The following is a 16,472-nucleotide window of genomic DNA, read 5'->3' on the forward strand; positions in this document are numbered from 1 at the left end:
GCTATACAAGGGTAAGTTGGGGAACTCTTGTAGTGATGGAAATGTTCTATATTAATGACAATATCCTGGTTGTGATACCATAGTATAGTTGTGCAAAGATGTTTCTGGGAACTGGGTAAAGAGCACAGGAGATTTCCCTGTGTTAGTGAATTAGAAGCACATGTTAATCTATAATCTCAAAATGGAAAGTTTAATTCTGAAAAAAAAATTCTAAGTAGACATACTACTCACATTTCAAATGCTCAATTTCTACATGTGATTAATGGTCACCATATTGGAGAGCAGAAATAGTAAACTTTTCTATCAGTGCATAAACTTCTATTGGACAGCACTGTTCAGGAATATAAGTTCCATGGAGCAAGGGAATATCCCATCTTAGGAAAATAAGAAACTATATAAGCAAAAAGTACAAAGAGGAAGTCATAAAGAAAAAACTATTAACACATCTTAGGAAAATAAGAAACTATATAAGCAAAAAGTACAAAGAGGAAGTCATAAAGAAAAAAACTATTAACACATCTAGACACATTTAAATGTAAAAGACCTATGTATCAGAAACAAAATTAGGGGAAAATATGTACAACATACAGCAACTGTCTCCAATTTTTCTCCCTCCACTCTTTCATAAATAGGGCTTTGCTTCCACCATTTCTACAACTACCCTAAAATTATCTTATCTATCAACAGTGCACGAGGGTTCCTTTTTTTCCAAATCCTCATCAACACTTATTATTTTTTTGATTTCAGCAATCCTGACAGGTATAAAGTGGTATCTCACTGTGGTTTTAATTTGCATTTCCCCAATGATTAGTGATTTGAGCATCTTTTCATTTGTCTGTTGCCTATCTGTATGTCTTCTTTAGAAAAATGTCTATTCTTCTGCCCATTTTTAATCAGATTATTTGTTTTTTTGGGTACTGAGTTATTTGGAGGTTCCTCAAAAAATTAAAAATAGAATTACCATATGATCCAGTAATTCCACTACTGGGTATTTACCCAAAGAAAATGAAAACACTGATTCAAAAAGATACATGAACCCCTATATTTACCGAAGCTTTATTTACAATAGCCAAGACATAAGGGCGCCTGGATGGCTTAGTCCATTAAACGTCCAACTCTTGATCTCAGCTCAGGTCTTGATGTCAAGGTCATGAATTCAAGCCTCCATGCCCAAGTATCCATGAATAGATGATTAGATAAAGAATGTGGGATGTGTACATACACACATACACAGTGGAATATTACTCAGCCATAAAAAAGAATGAAATTTTGCCACTTGCAACAACACGGACGGACCTAGAAGGTATAATGCTAAGTGAAATAGCCAGTCAGAGAAAGACAAATATAATATGATTTCACTCTTACGTGGAATTCAAGAAACAAAACGAATGACCATGGGGGGAAAAAAAGCCAGACTCCTAAATACAGAGAACAAAATGGTGGTTGCCAGAGGGGAGGTAAGTCAGGCGATGGGTGAAATAAAGGGGATTAAGAGTATGCTTATATTGATGAGCACTAAGAAATGCATAGAATTATTGAATCATTATATTGTACACCTGAAACTAATATAACACTGTATGCTAATTACACTTGAATTAAAAACTTAAAAAAATTTTTAAAGGGAAAAAAAGAGTGCTAGAGATCTTACACAACCAAAAGGTTCTGGTACCTTCTCCTATATTCATTTCAAAATACAAGCCATTCTAAACAAAAATAGTGAAAAAAAAGCCAAGAAAGGCTCTGATTTTCCCTGTGATTTATGTTGTTCTTTTTATGTCAAATATTAAATTGTTTTCCAAAAAAAATAAAAATTGCTCTTATCTAAATCACTATTGATGTTACATATCAATGATAAAAGTCAATGAATAAATTCACCAGGAAGATGTAACAATTCTACAATTCTAAGTTTGTATTCAACTTGTAAAACTGCTCCCTCTGTAACTATTAGAAAAAGGAGCACCCCCAACAAAATAGGAAAAAAAGAAGGGATGAACAATAAGGACACAGAAGATCAATAAATAGTTTGGCTTAACAGATCTATACAACAGTGGACCAAATAACCACAGAATATACTTTATTTTTAAGTACACATGGAATTATACTAGAAATTAGTAACTAAAATATAACTAGAAAACACAGTTGTTTGAAAATTAAGAAATATACTCCTATACTTGAGTCAAAGAAGAATTCCACTATGTTAGTAAAATGGTAACATCAATTTAAGATAATAGTTAAAGGACGTCTGGGTGGCTCAGTGGATTAAGCATCCAACTCTTGATTTCAGTTCAGTTCATGATTTCAGGGATGTGAGATCAAGCCCCGGGTCCAGCTCTGTGCTCAGCTCAGAGTCTGCTTGTCCCTGTCCCTCCCTCTCTGTCTCTCTCCCTTCTCCTGTCCCCCCCCCAGCACTTTCTAAATAAATATTTTTTTAAAATAAATAAATGAAAATTTTGTAAATAATTAGATTAATATTAATAGAAAATATTTTAACCAAATAAATATATCCAAACTTGTGAGATAAACCTAAGTCATGCACAGAAAAAGATGCATACATGCCGGGTGCCAGGGTGGCTCAGTCGGTTAAGCATCTGCCTTTGGCTCAGGTCACGATCCCAGCGTCCTGGGATCAAGTCCCAGCATCAGGCTCCCTGCTGAGCAGGGACTCTGTTTCTCCCTCTCCCATTCCTCTCCCCTCTGTTCATTCTCTCTCTCAAAAAAATAAATAAAATCTTTATTTAAAAAAGATACACACAAATGCATATATTAGAAAAAAACCAAGGATGAAAAATCAACTGTCCAAATATTCGATAAGCAGTTGGCGGCGAGTGGGCAACGAATCAAACCCAAAGAAACTAGAAAGGAAATAACAAACAGCAAATACAAAATAGAAAACAAATACACAATAATAGAGATCAACAATATCAAAAGATGGTTCTCTGAAATCTAAACTAGTTTAAAAAAAAAAACCACTACTAAGAATACCAAATCCCTGGCAAGAGTGATCAGAAAAGGGAGAGAGAAGGTACAAATTACCAGTATCAGAAATGAAAGAGGGGACATCATTATCAAGTCCACAGACATATTCAAAAAAGAGAGAGATCATAAACAATTTTATGCCAATAAATTTAAAGCTTTAAATGGAACGCACATTTCTAAAAAACACACATCATACCATTTCTGAAATAGATCTGATAGTCCTGTATCTATTAAAGAAATGGATCTATAACTTAAAACCTTCCCATAAAGAAAACCGTAGGGTCTAGGTGGCTTCATAAGTAAATTCCACTAAGTAACCTGTAATACCAATCTTACACAAACTCTTCTAGAGACTAGTCAAAGAGAAACACTTCCCAACTCATTTTATGAGGTCACCTAACCCTGGTATCAAAACCTTACAAGGACATTAAAAGAAAAAAATTACAGGCCTATTTCACTCATGAAAATAGATGCAAAATTCCTAAGCAAAATATTACAGTAGTAATACATAAATTGTGAGTGATATGTTATAAAAAATATAAAAATTAGTTATTTATAAAAATAATGTATCACAACTAACCTGAATTTAGATTATAAAGTTCTTTTAATATTTGAAAATTAATCAATGCAATACCTGGCATTACCAAAATAAAGCAGGAAAATCACATAATCAACTCAATATATGCAGAAAAACTATTTGAAAAGTCAACATCCTCTCAAACTACAAAAAGGGAATAAAGGCATTTACAAAACACACCCACACACACCCCTCATACATAATTATGAAATGCTAAAAGTTTACCCTCTGTAATCAGAAATAAGAAGATGACTGCTATCACCATTTCTATTCTACAGTACTACATTGTACCAGAGATGACAGCCAGTGCATTAAGACTTGAAAAGGAAATAAAAGTTGTAAGGACTGGGAAAAAAGTAATGGAACTATCAATATTCACAGGCAATACTACTGAGTACCTATTACCCAGATAATTTAGCAAAATTGCTAAACTATATTTCTCTACACCAGCAATTGGAAAATAAAAATTAAATTTAATGGTGTAAACCTACCAGCAGCATTTACACAGCTGATAAATCCCTCCCTGAAAGAACGTCCTAAGGACATTACCTTCTTTTAAGAACAGGGCCATTATCAGAATTTTCTCGTCATTCCACTTAGAAAAATGACCTGTTCCAGGGCTTAGCCCCAGTTCTCTTCTTTTCCGTGATTTACCCACTTCTTTGGTGACCTCCCCTAGTCTCATGGCTTTCAACATTAACAAAAATGCTAATAATTTATATCTCCAAGCTGCACCTCTTTCCTGACCCCAGACACATATCAAACCACCTACTAAATATATCCACTTTGTATACCTAATAGACATCTCAAACCAGGCATGTCTATAAAAGTGATCTCAATCTTCCAATGCAGACCTGTCCTATCTACAATCCTCCAATCTCAGCTAACGGCAATTTCTAGTTGCTGAGGCCAAAAAACTAAGTCATTTTTGCCTCCTGTTTCCTTTACACTTCATCTGATCATTCAGCAAATCTTGGCAGTTCTAAATTCAAACTATAGTCAAGTCATATGACAACTCTTATGTTTAATCATCTAAAGAAGTGCCAGGCTGTTATCCAAAGTGGCTGCACCATTTTCAATTTCCACCAACAATGTATGGGGGTTCCCACTTCCTTATATCCTCACCAACACCTGCTATTATCCACCTTTCTGATTATGGCCCTAATGTTATCTCATTGTAGTTTTTTAGTTGTTTTTTTCTTCCCTCATTGTACTTTTGACCTGTATTTCCCTAATGATTAATGTTGTTGACCATCGTTACTTGTGCTTATTAGCATTTGTATATTTTATCTAAAGAAATGTCTATTCAAATCCTTTACCCATTTTTAAAGGTAAGGGTTACTTGTCAGTATTATTCAGCTGTAAGGCTGCTTTATGCATTCTGGACATGAGTCCTTTATCAAATATCTTCTCCCATTCTGTGGGTTATCCTTTCACTTTCTTGATGGTGTCCTTTGAAGCACAAACACTTTTTATCTTAATGAATTTACCTATATTTTTCTTTTGTCACTTACACTTTTGGTGTCCTAAGAAACCACTGCTTAGGGGCGCCTGGGTGGCTCAGTCGTTAAGCGTCTGCCTTGGGCTCAGGGCGTGATCCCAGGGTCCTGGGATTGAACCCCACATCAGGCTCCTCTGCTGGGAGCCTTTCTTCCTCTCCCACTCCCCCTGCCCTGTGTTCCCTCTCTCGCTGGCTGTCTCTCTGTCAAATAAATAAATAAAATCTTTTTCTTAAAAAAAAAAAAACCAAAGAAACCACTGCTAAACAAAAGTCACAAAGATTTATGCCTATGTTTTCTTCAAAGAGTTGTACAGTTTTAGCTTTTATGTTTAGGTCTTTAATCCATTTTTACTTAATTTTTGTATGTGGTATGAGATAGTGGTCTAAGTTAATTCTTTTTCATGTGGATATCCAGTTGCCCCAGTGCCATCTGTTGAAAAGCCTACTCTTTCTCCAATGAATGGTCTTGGTACCCATGTCAAAGATCAACTGACCATAACTGTAAGGGTTTATTGCTGTATTCTCAACTCTATTTCACTGATCTATACATCTACTCTTATGCCAGTATCACATCATCTTGATTTGTAGTTAAGTTTTAAAAACAGGGGACACCTAGGTGGTTAAGCATCTGCCTTTCGGCTCAGGTAATGATTTCAGGGTCCTGGGATTGAGTCCCACATCGGGCTCCTTGCTCAATGGGGATCCTGTTTCTCCCTCTGCCTGCCACTCCCTCTGCTTGTACTCTGTCTCTCTGTCTCTCTCTCTGACAAATAAATAAAATATTTTTAAAAGTAAAATAAAATCAGGAAAAGTGAGTCTTTGAACTTTGCTCTTCTTTTCTAAGACTTTTGACTATTCTGAGCCCCTTGGATTTACATGCAAAATTTAGAATTAGTTCACTAATTTCTGCAAAGAAGCCAGATTGAATATTGACAGGGACCCTGTTGAAACAGTAGATCCTAAGTCAAAGGTTTGCTTTAAAGCCTCCAATACCTCTGCATTTCACATAGAGTAAAAGCCCAAGTTCTTAAAATGGTCTAGTTAAGATACTAAACAGTCTGGTTCCCCAATAACTCTTTCTAATCATTTCTTGCTACTCTCCCTCTTGTTCTTTCTTAAATTCACCCAGTATTCTCCTATTTCATGCCCTTATACTTAATTCATAGCCTGAAATGCACTTCCGCCAGATACCTACCTGACTCACTCCTTACAAGACTTTACTTACGGCACCTTTGCAGCGAGGTTTCCCCTAAGCATCCTATGCAAAACCGTACACACGCACATTCTCTCCATCTCCCATTATTTTTTTTCTCCAACGAAATTACTACTCTATAATCTCGATGTTTATTTTGTTTAATGTCTGTATATACCCTTACACTAGAAAGTCAGCTCTTTGAAGACAAAAGATTTTGGTAATTCTGTTCACTCCTGCACTGCCATCACTAAACTAAATAATGAGTACCAAAACTATATACCAATACCAATACAATGTCTAACACATAGTAAACACTCAATAAATTTCTGCTAAATAAAGGATTAAGGTAAGGAAAAAGAACTAAGAAGAACAGGTATAGAATTCTAAAAAGAAAGAGTAATACTCAATAAAAATTTTTAAAGTTTAACCCCATTAATAAAATGAAGTTAAAAAAATATTACTTGAGGTGCCTGGGTGGCTCAGTCAGTTACACGTTTAACTCTTGATCTCTCAACTCAGGTCTTAATCGCAGGATCCTCACATTAGGCTCCACGCCCATCCTCTCTCTTTTTTTTTTAAGATAGAATATTACTGTAATGTCCAATATTATTGTTATGTTGCCTAATAGATAAAAAATAATTTTTAAAATAATAATAGCCATTGTTGGCAGGGCTATAATGAAATAGGAATTCTCATACACTGTAATGAGAATAAACTAGTATAACCTTTCTAGAAAGCAAACTGGCATTATGTATCAAGAAATCTAAAATTACAGTTGACGTCTGAAAAATGTTGCGGGAGGTGTGAAGAACACCGACCACCCAGTCAAAAATTCACTGAAAGCTTCTGATTTAACTATTAGTAGTCTATTGTTGACTGGAAGCCTTTCGTAGAATATAAAGTCAATTAACACAAATTTTGTAAATGTATTACATACTGTTTGGTTAAAGTAAGCTGGAAAAAAGAAAACATTATTAAGAAAAATATAAAGAGGAGAAAATATATTTACGGTACTGTACTATAAGGAATTTGCATGTGAGTGGCTCTGGGCAGTTTAAACCTGTGTTGTTCAAGGGTCAACTGTACTTATATTCTTTGATCCAACAATTCCACTTTTAGGAATTCAACACAAAAAATAATCAGATTTACATATATAAATAGATATTTACGCAGAAATGTTCAAACTACAGTAACTTTTTACAAAGAAAACCTAAAAAACAACTAAGTAGTGAGAGAGGAATGATAAAATAATTTCTGGTGATAGTATAATTTATTAAATACTTAACACATGCCAGCTAGAATGTTAAGATCGTGATTTTACTTAACTCTTAAAATAGTAAGTAATATTATGCCTATTTTGCAAATAAGAAAACTAAAGACTAGAAAGGATAAGTATCAAGCTATGGCTCTTAAGTAGCAAAACTGGGATTGAACCCAGATTTGTTAGACTCTACTAAGTCCAGTATCCCTTTATATTCCTAAAATGGAATCTTATACAGTCATTGAAGACTATATTTTGGATATTTAATTGACAGGTTTTTTTAAGACAATGTTAGAAAAGAAAACAAGACACAAAACCAAATATAATTTATACAGACACCCAAATGGGACTAGATTAGACTGTAATATTAGACTGGAAAAGAAATCTCTGGGTAATGGGATTACAAGTAACTTTATTTTTAGCATACTACTCTTTTTATATACTACTTTCACATTTTCCAAATAATCTATAATATATACATACTTTAATAATTGGGGGGGGGGAACCAATCACTATTATCAAAGCTGAATCTTAGACTTCCCCTATACTTCCTCCAGCTGGCAAACCATACATCCCTTCCACCTCTTTTTCCATTGTTTCTATTTCTATGGAAAAAGATATAAACATGTAAGCAGCTTAAGTGTCCAACCAATATTTAGTATAGTGAGGAATCTCTATAAAAACATACACTACCACCCAAGTACCAGTTTTACTTTATATATCCAGATTATTTCAATACCATTTATTCACTTGATAATGTTCAACTCTTTTATCAACTGATCTTATGCATCTTCCTTTTTCCATAAAGAGAGCCTTATTAATACACTTGCTCAAACAAGATTATGTAGCTTCTTCACATACATACCTGACCTAGAGAGTGTATTCTAAAAGGATATGGGAAATAAGGATGGGTAAGTAAGGTTTGATATATTATAAGAAATGTGAAAAAACTGGCTCAAATGAAGAACCTAAAGACAAATAATATAAATTTTTGTTAATAACAGGACCATGAATATTTAAATTTCATATACACATTTTTCAAGCTCTTCTACCTCTATTATTTAATTTATTACTTAATTAATCTTCTACCTCTATTATTTAATTTTAACTGAGTATCATCAAAATATTTCAGCATGGTAAGCAGAAGTCTTATCAACTCGAGTTTTTTTTTTTTTTTTAAACAGATAAAGATATATTTTTTTTAAACATCAAAAAAAAATTCTGGGTTAACATGACATTTATAAAAGTTGTAGAGTGAACATGAACTCTAACAGTGGTACAGCAATAGTCAATACTGCCAATAAAGTGAATATACCACTAAACACCACTTCAAAAAAATCCTTCCTATTGAAAGCTATATCATCTACACTAACACTAAAAGAATTTCCCATGTCATTTTATGAATAAATCTGCTATATTTATATAAGGACTACTAATTTTAGATAACTTACCTTTACAGCAAAATACCAGAAAATAACAAATTTCTATAACAATCAAGGAAGATATTCTATTTAATATATGCAACATCAACCATCTAGAAAGAACAGGCCTAAGAAAATTGATACTAACAATCAAATTTATTAATACTTTGGCTCCTTAAAACCAACAAAAAAGAAAGAAAAACAAAAAGCATCTCTTTATAAGGAATATATATGGAAGTCATAGGACTCAAAACATTGTATCATCTCAAACAAGATCAAGAAACATCTCTTTCAGAAACAAATGCTACCAAAACCAACCAATCTATCTTTACTGGGGATTAAATTACCTACAAAATTATTTTAAGTGTACCACTGTGATAAGGGCAAGATAAATCCTAAATCTCATCAAAGTACCAAAGGATGTGTCACCAAAAAAAAAACAAAAACAAAACAAAACAGCATTTATAGAAAACGCAATCAAATTAAGGTAACCAGTAATCTTAAAATGTATGTATCTGACATAAGAACTATTATAATTGATCACTGAAGACATCCTCAATATCAATGGATAAGAGTACGGCTAAATAAATTATGGTAAAAATCACCCTTTAGAATACTAGGCAACTATTAAACAGTTTAAGATAGAATGAAGAAACCAGATGTGTGTAGAAACCAGAAAGACCTCTGAGACACATTCTTAAGGGAAAAAGCCAGTTGCTAAATAACATACAGCTTTTGGCCAAAGAATCCAGGAAGATGTAATTCTCTAGAGTTCTTCAATGCTTTCTATAATCCTTCATTACTTACTGCCAGGACTAGTCTTGCTTGGTTATTTTAGAGCCTCACACTGTTGGCTTTACCAACATATTTTCATCTATATGTGTTTATTTCCCCATTAGCCATGTTCCTTGATTACACAGATTATGATATATACTCCAATCTGACAGTCAGCCATAGTCCCATACATAAAATAGGTGCACAAATAATATTTGCAGATGAAGAATAGATAAAATATGAAGAAGCATTTTAGAAGCAGAGAAACTAAAACATTAAAGGGGAAAAGCAGGACTACAATACAGTTGTTTTATACAACCACAAGCTCTTTGAGAAATTCTAGTAACAAAATCTGTGATTACATTTTCCTCCTGAGAGATTTTTATTTTAATCACTCAAATGCTTGAGAACCTATGTGTAAAATATTCATACTATATGACTTTAATGACACTTACCATCTGTCTCACATTGATGCTAAGAACATGCTTATTAAGGCCACAATTGATATCTGCAAACTCTACAGCTCTTCCTGTTATCCAACATGTCTTCTTACTACAAAAAATGTATATTATACATTTTATATATAATAAAGGCAAATTTATATCAAACTATAAACCTAAATGAAATCAAAGTTCAAAACATGTAATACTTAGAATATAAATACATACGATATTCTACCGAGAAAGCCACAAAAGTAAAAAAAAAAAAAAAAAAGAAAGAAAGAAAGAAAGAAAGAAAGAAAGAAAGAAGAAAAAGACAAAAAGACCAGCCTCATTTGCCACCTCTGGAGGTAACTATAACTAACCCTCTGGAAATGGTTATACTAAAGAAAGAAACTAAGTATTTATTCTCCAGGTAGAACATTATTTCAAGATAACAAAATAGCTGTAATTGATGAGGGAAACTTCTTCATAGAAGATGACTATGCAAAAGGAATGTAGAATCTTAATATTTATAATGAGCAGCTGAACAAGAATCAGCAAGCATCAATGAAGGCTAAAATCATTAGGTGAAACCGGTTAATAGAGATTTACCTGTTGCCAAAGTGCCATCCACAGATGACTTATAGATGCAAAAAGAAAAAGATAACTTTTCCAAAAAATGATCTGGTTGTCACCCCCTCAGGCTGGTGATGAAGTGCAGCATCAGAATGATGGGACAACTAAACATTATGTGCTCTTAGTATGAAACAATATGAATACATAGCATTACTAAATAAAGTACTCTTCCAAAAATCTTCAACCTGAATCTGAAACACCTTTAGATCTAACTCCCAGTTTAAATATGAGGGTGGGAAAGAGTAGAGGGACAGAGGAGAGGGAGAGAGAATTCTAAGCAGGCTCCATGCTCAGCACAAAGCCCAATGCAGGGCTTGATCTCATAACCCTAAGATCATGTCCTGAGCCCAAGTCAAGAGTCCGACGCTTAACCAACTTAGTCACATAGACAGCCCCTAACTCCCAGTTCATAGAAAATACAGGGGATAGAGGAAAAAGTTATACTACACCATGAACGAATGGTCAGCAATACAAAAAATGTCAGACATTATCAACAGAGCTAACAAATCTGTATCACGGAGTAAGAGAGGGAGAGTGGTGGAGAGATAGGTAAGAGAGGCAGTTCTATAATAATAAAAAAAAAAATCAAGAGACAACTAAATGCAATAGGTAGCTCTTGATTTGAATTTGGTATTAAAAAAAAACAATAAAAGAGGTGCCTCGGTGGCTGAGTCAGTTAAGCATCCAACTCTTGATTTTAGTTCAGGTCATGATCTCAAGGTTGTGAGATCAAGCCTCACGTCAGCCTCCGCCCTGGGCATGAACCTGCTTAAGATTCTTTCTCTCCCTCTCCCTTTGCCCCCTCTCCCTAAAAAAATTTAATTAAAAAAAAAACATAAAAAAGGTTTTGGGAACAGTTGGAGAAATATGACTATGGTATGAGTATTATATATTAGGGAATTACTGATAATTATGCTAGGAATAATCATAGTTGCATAGCTATACCAGAGAATATGCTTTTTCTGGGATATATGCTAAAGATAATATGTCTTCTTATAATTTTTTTAAAAGAGTAAATTTCAAACTAAACCCTTAAACAAAACTGAGCAACGTCCAGAATATATACTCATAAATATATAATACTCAAAAAGGAAAAACCATGGGGCACCTGGGTGGTTCAGCCGGTTAAGCATCTGTCTTTGGCTCAGGTCATGATCCCAGGGTCCCAGGATTGAGCCCCACGTCAGGCTCCCTGCTCAGCAGGGGGTCTGCTTCTCACTCTCCCTCTCTCTCTGCCTCTCCTCCTGGCTTGTGCTCTCTCTCGCTCACTCTCTCTCTCTCAAATAAATAAAATCTTAAAAAAAAAAAGGAAAAACCAAAAAATAAATTTCACTTGCCACCATTAATTTACTTTTAAATGGTGAAAGAAATTTATATGTACATAACAGATATGTAAAGTAAATGTGACAAAATTTTTAACAATTACTGAATCTAGAAGGTGGGTATAAATGAGTTCAATGTACTATTCTACTTTTCTATATGCTTAAGTATCTTCTACTTATAAAAGTTTCTAAAACGTACCACGCTTCAAGTAAACTAGTTTGTCTAGTCTACAAAGTAAAAAATCCTTTTTTAATCCAAATATCAACACTAATTTGAAACTTCTAATTCAAATATGCCAAGTTTTCATAAAGCAGAGTAAAGGTTATATCTGCTTATCTAACCATATGTGTTCTGAGAAGAAAAATTCAATCACGCTATAAGTAAAGGGAAGGAAAAAAATGAAAGAAGAAATCTTTTCTTTTTTTAAGATTTTATTTGAGAGAGAGAGAGAGAGCACAAGAGCGGGGTGAGGGGCAGAGGGAGAAGCAGACTCCTCACTGAGCAGGGAGCCCCCTGGGTTTCTGGAATCATGACCTGAGCCGGAGGAAGACGCTTAACTGACTGAGCCACCCAGGTGCCCCTGAAAGAAGAAATCTTAAAGGATAAAACTGAAGGAGAGGCTCCTGGCTAGCTCAGTCAGGGGATCAGATGACTCTTGATCTCAGGGTTGTAAATTAAAGCCCCATATTCGGCGTGGACCCTACTTTAAGAAAATTAATTTTTTTTTTAATGAAGAAAAGGACCCTGAGCTGGGGCAATGGGCTATCTGCTCAGCGGCAAGTCCACTTCTTCCTCTCCCTCTATGATCCCTCTCCCTCTGTGATCGCTTTCGTTCTCTCTCAAATAAATAAATAAAATCTTTAAAAAAAAAAATGAAGGAAAGGACCCTGAATAGCCAACCTTGAGAAGTTAAAACAAAGCTAGAGGCTTTGTTTCCTGATTTGTTTCCTGATTTCAAAACATTTTAACAAAACTACAGTAATCAAAACAGTATGGTAATGGCATAAAGAAACAGAAGAAGAGCTGGAATAGAATACAGAGCCCAGAAATAAATCCTCACATATATAGTCAAATAGTCTTTATTTATTTGAGAGAGAGAGACAGAGAGAGAGTGAGCGAGCATGAGTAGGGGAAAGGGCAAAAGGGGAGGGAGAAGAAAACAGAAAGAATCCCAAGCAGACTCCAAACTGAGCATGGAGCCTGACCCGGGACTCGATCTTATGACTCTGAAATCATGACCTAAGCTGAAACCAAGAGTCAGTCACTCAACCAAATGCACCACCCAGGCACCCCTACAAGTCAAGTAATCTTTGACAAGGATGCGAAGGCTACACAATGGGAAAAGGATAGTCTTTTCAGCAAATGGTGCTTGGAAAATTGGATATCCACATGCAAAAGAATGAACTTGGACCCTTACCTGACATCATATACAAAAATTAACTCAAAATGGGTTAAAGACCTAAACCATAAGACCTGAAACCATAAAACTCTTAGAAGAAAACATGGGAGAAAGCTTCATAACTTTGGACTGGCAATGACTTCTTGCATATGACACCAAAGCACAGGAAACAAAAGCAAAAATAAACAGGACTACATCAAACTTAAAAAAAACTTCTGCACAGCAAAGGAAAATAATCAACAGCGCAAAAAGGAAATCTACAGAATAGGAGAAATATCTGCAAACCATATATCTGGTAAGGTGTTAATATCCAAAATATATAAATAACTTTTACAAGTCAACAAAAACCCAAAAAACCCTCAATTTTCAAAATGGGCAAAGGACTTGAATAGACATTTATCCACAGTGATTGATATGCAAATGATCTACAAGCATATAAAAAGATGTTCAACATCACTAATCATCAGGAAATGTTAATCAAAATCATAATGAGATATCACCTCACACCTGTTAGGATGACCACTATCAAAAAAGGGGGAGGGGAGCAGGGACAAGTGTTGGTAAGGATGGGAAGAAAGTGAAACCCTTGCGTACTGCTGGTGGGAATGTAAAATGTGCAGCTGCTGAGTAATATACAGAATTGCTGAATCACTATATTGTATACCTGAAACTAATTTCACACTGAATGTTAACTATACTGGAATTAAAATTTTTAAAAAAAGAAACAAAATGTGCAGCTGCTATGGAAAACAATATGGAGTTTCCTCCAAAATTAAAAACAGATTATGATCTATCAATCCCACTTTCTGGGTATATATCAAAAAGAAATGAAAATAAGATCCCAAAGAAATATTTGCACAATCATGTTCATCATAGCATTATTCGCAATAGCCAAGAAGTGGAAGGAACCAAAAATGACCATGCAGGGGCGCCTGGGCGGCACAGCGGTTAAGCATCTGCCTTCGGCTCAGGGCGTGATCCCGGCGTTATGGGATCGAGCCCCACATCAGGCTCCTCTGCTAGGAGCCTGCTTCTTCCTCTCCCACTCCCCCTGCTTGTGTTCCCACTCTCGCTGGCTGTCTCTGTCTCTGTCGAATAAATAAATAAAATCTTTAAAAAAAAAAAATGACCATGCAACGTAAATGTTCGTTAACAGAAAAACGGATAATGAATACATGGTGTACATACAAACACATATGATGGAATATTACACAACCACAAATAGGGAAGGCAATCTTGTCATATGCTACAACATGGATAAGCCTTGGAGACATTATGCTAAGTGAAATAACCCAGTCACAAAAATACAAATATTGTACAATTCCACTTATATGAAGTATCTAAAGAAGCCAAATTCTTAGAAACAGCAAGTAGCATGACCGTTGCAAGGAGCTGGAGAAGAGGGAGGAGAATTGTTTGATGGGATTAGAGTTTCAGTTCTATAAGATGAAAAAGTTCTAGAGCTCTACTGTATTAACAATGCACATATAGTTAACACTACTGTACTGTTCATCTAAAAATGGTCAAGATAGTAAATTCTATGGTATATGTTTACCAATTTTTTTAATAAAATTATAAGGGGTTTAACTACAAAGGGAAAAAAATAAGAGAAAGTGATTTAGCAGGGAAAGAAAATGTTCACTGAAGAGAGTTGGAGTCAGAACTAGAACGGAAAAGAAAATCACAAATAGAAATCCTGAGAAGTGAACTATATTAGTTACAACTACATAATCAATTATCAACTCTGGGTCCTGTGATAGAATAGGATCTCCTGGATCTTTATAGCTCCAGAAACTATATGCAAAGTACTCTACTACCTACTAGGATTGTACATATACTATATCCATCCCCTGCTCAACCACTTCTTTCCTATGAACCATCACCTATCAAAAAGCCTCTATCCTCTCCTTTCTGTCTTTAAAAAGTCTAATTCTAAAAAGTTCAAATTCCTGCATTGGAAAAACTGTTTCAAATTTTTATTTTCTTGGGGCACCTGGCTAGCTCAGTCAGTAGAGCATGTGACTCTTGATCTCGGGGTTGTGAGTTCCAGACCCACTTTGGGTGTAGAGATTACTCAAACATAAAATCTTTAAAAAAAGAAAAGAAGGAAGAAAGGAAGAAATTTTATTTTCTCAATGCAGCCAGAATTGATAAGCATCAAATTTCTTTTTTTTAATAAGAATTCTTTTTTTTTAAAAAAAGATTTTATTTATTTATTCGATAGAAATAGAGACAGCCAGCGAGAGAGGGAACACAAGCAGGGGGAGTGGGAGAGGAAGAAGCAGGCTCATAGCGGAAGAGCCTGATGTGGGGCTCGATCCCATAACGCCGGGATCACGCCCTGAGCCGAAGGCAGACGCTAAACCGCTGTGCCACCCAGGCGCCCCAGCATCAAACTTCTTAACTGAGACTAACCAAATTCCTAGTATTCCCTACAAAGTTTGTTTTGTAAAATAACAATTTACATTTGTTGTTTCAAATTCCCACTTACTGTTGACATCTTAATCCAAAGCAATCTTTCCCCTACAGATTTTTCTCTGATTTTTCTCTGGCTACTCCTTCTCAGTTTCCATTGATTCCTTCCCTTTTGCTCAGTCTTTCAGTGTCACTGCTCCCCTGGATTCTGTCCCCAACTTACTGCTCCACCAGCTTTTTCTAGGCTCATCTAAACCCATGATATCAACCTGTGACTATGACTCCAGCCCAGATTTCTCTCCAAAACTCCAACACACTTAACTGCCTGACAGACACAACCACTTGGATATTACACAGGCACTTCAAGCCTGAGAGGTCCAGCTTAAAATCCTTCAATGACTCTACAGCTTTCAAAATCAAGTTCTAACTCCTAGGGAAAGCACTCAAGGACTTCCATGATCTGGTCTCTTATGTACCCCTAGCTCCCTCTTCTTCTACTCCTCCTCAGGTACTCTCTATTATTTCTGTATCTAATTATTTGTTTCCCCACACAAAGTAGGACATTTCACATC

General features: G+C 35.2%; 1 protein-coding gene across 11 annotated transcripts in view; it reads right to left on the reverse strand.

The window, feature by feature from the left end:
* The window catches only part of N4BP2 (NEDD4 binding protein 2), an 86,118-nt gene that overhangs the window by 61,869 nt on the left and 7,777 nt on the right, over positions 1 to 16,472 (reverse strand). For 9 of the 11 annotated variants that reach the window (XM_034671919.1, XM_034671924.1, XM_034671923.1 and 6 more), the window contains exon 2: positions 10,161 to 10,257. The exons of the other annotated variants lie outside the window; for them this stretch is intronic. The gene's annotated coding sequence lies outside the window, so the exon portion shown is untranslated. The remainder of the gene's footprint in view (positions 1 to 10,160; positions 10,258 to 16,472) is intronic. 11 annotated transcript variants of the gene reach the window in all.

This window comes from Ailuropoda melanoleuca, chromosome 11 (assembly GCF_002007445.2).
Source record: "Ailuropoda melanoleuca isolate Jingjing chromosome 11, ASM200744v2, whole genome shotgun sequence".
Lineage (NCBI taxonomy): Eukaryota > Metazoa > Chordata > Mammalia > Carnivora > Ursidae > Ailuropoda > Ailuropoda melanoleuca.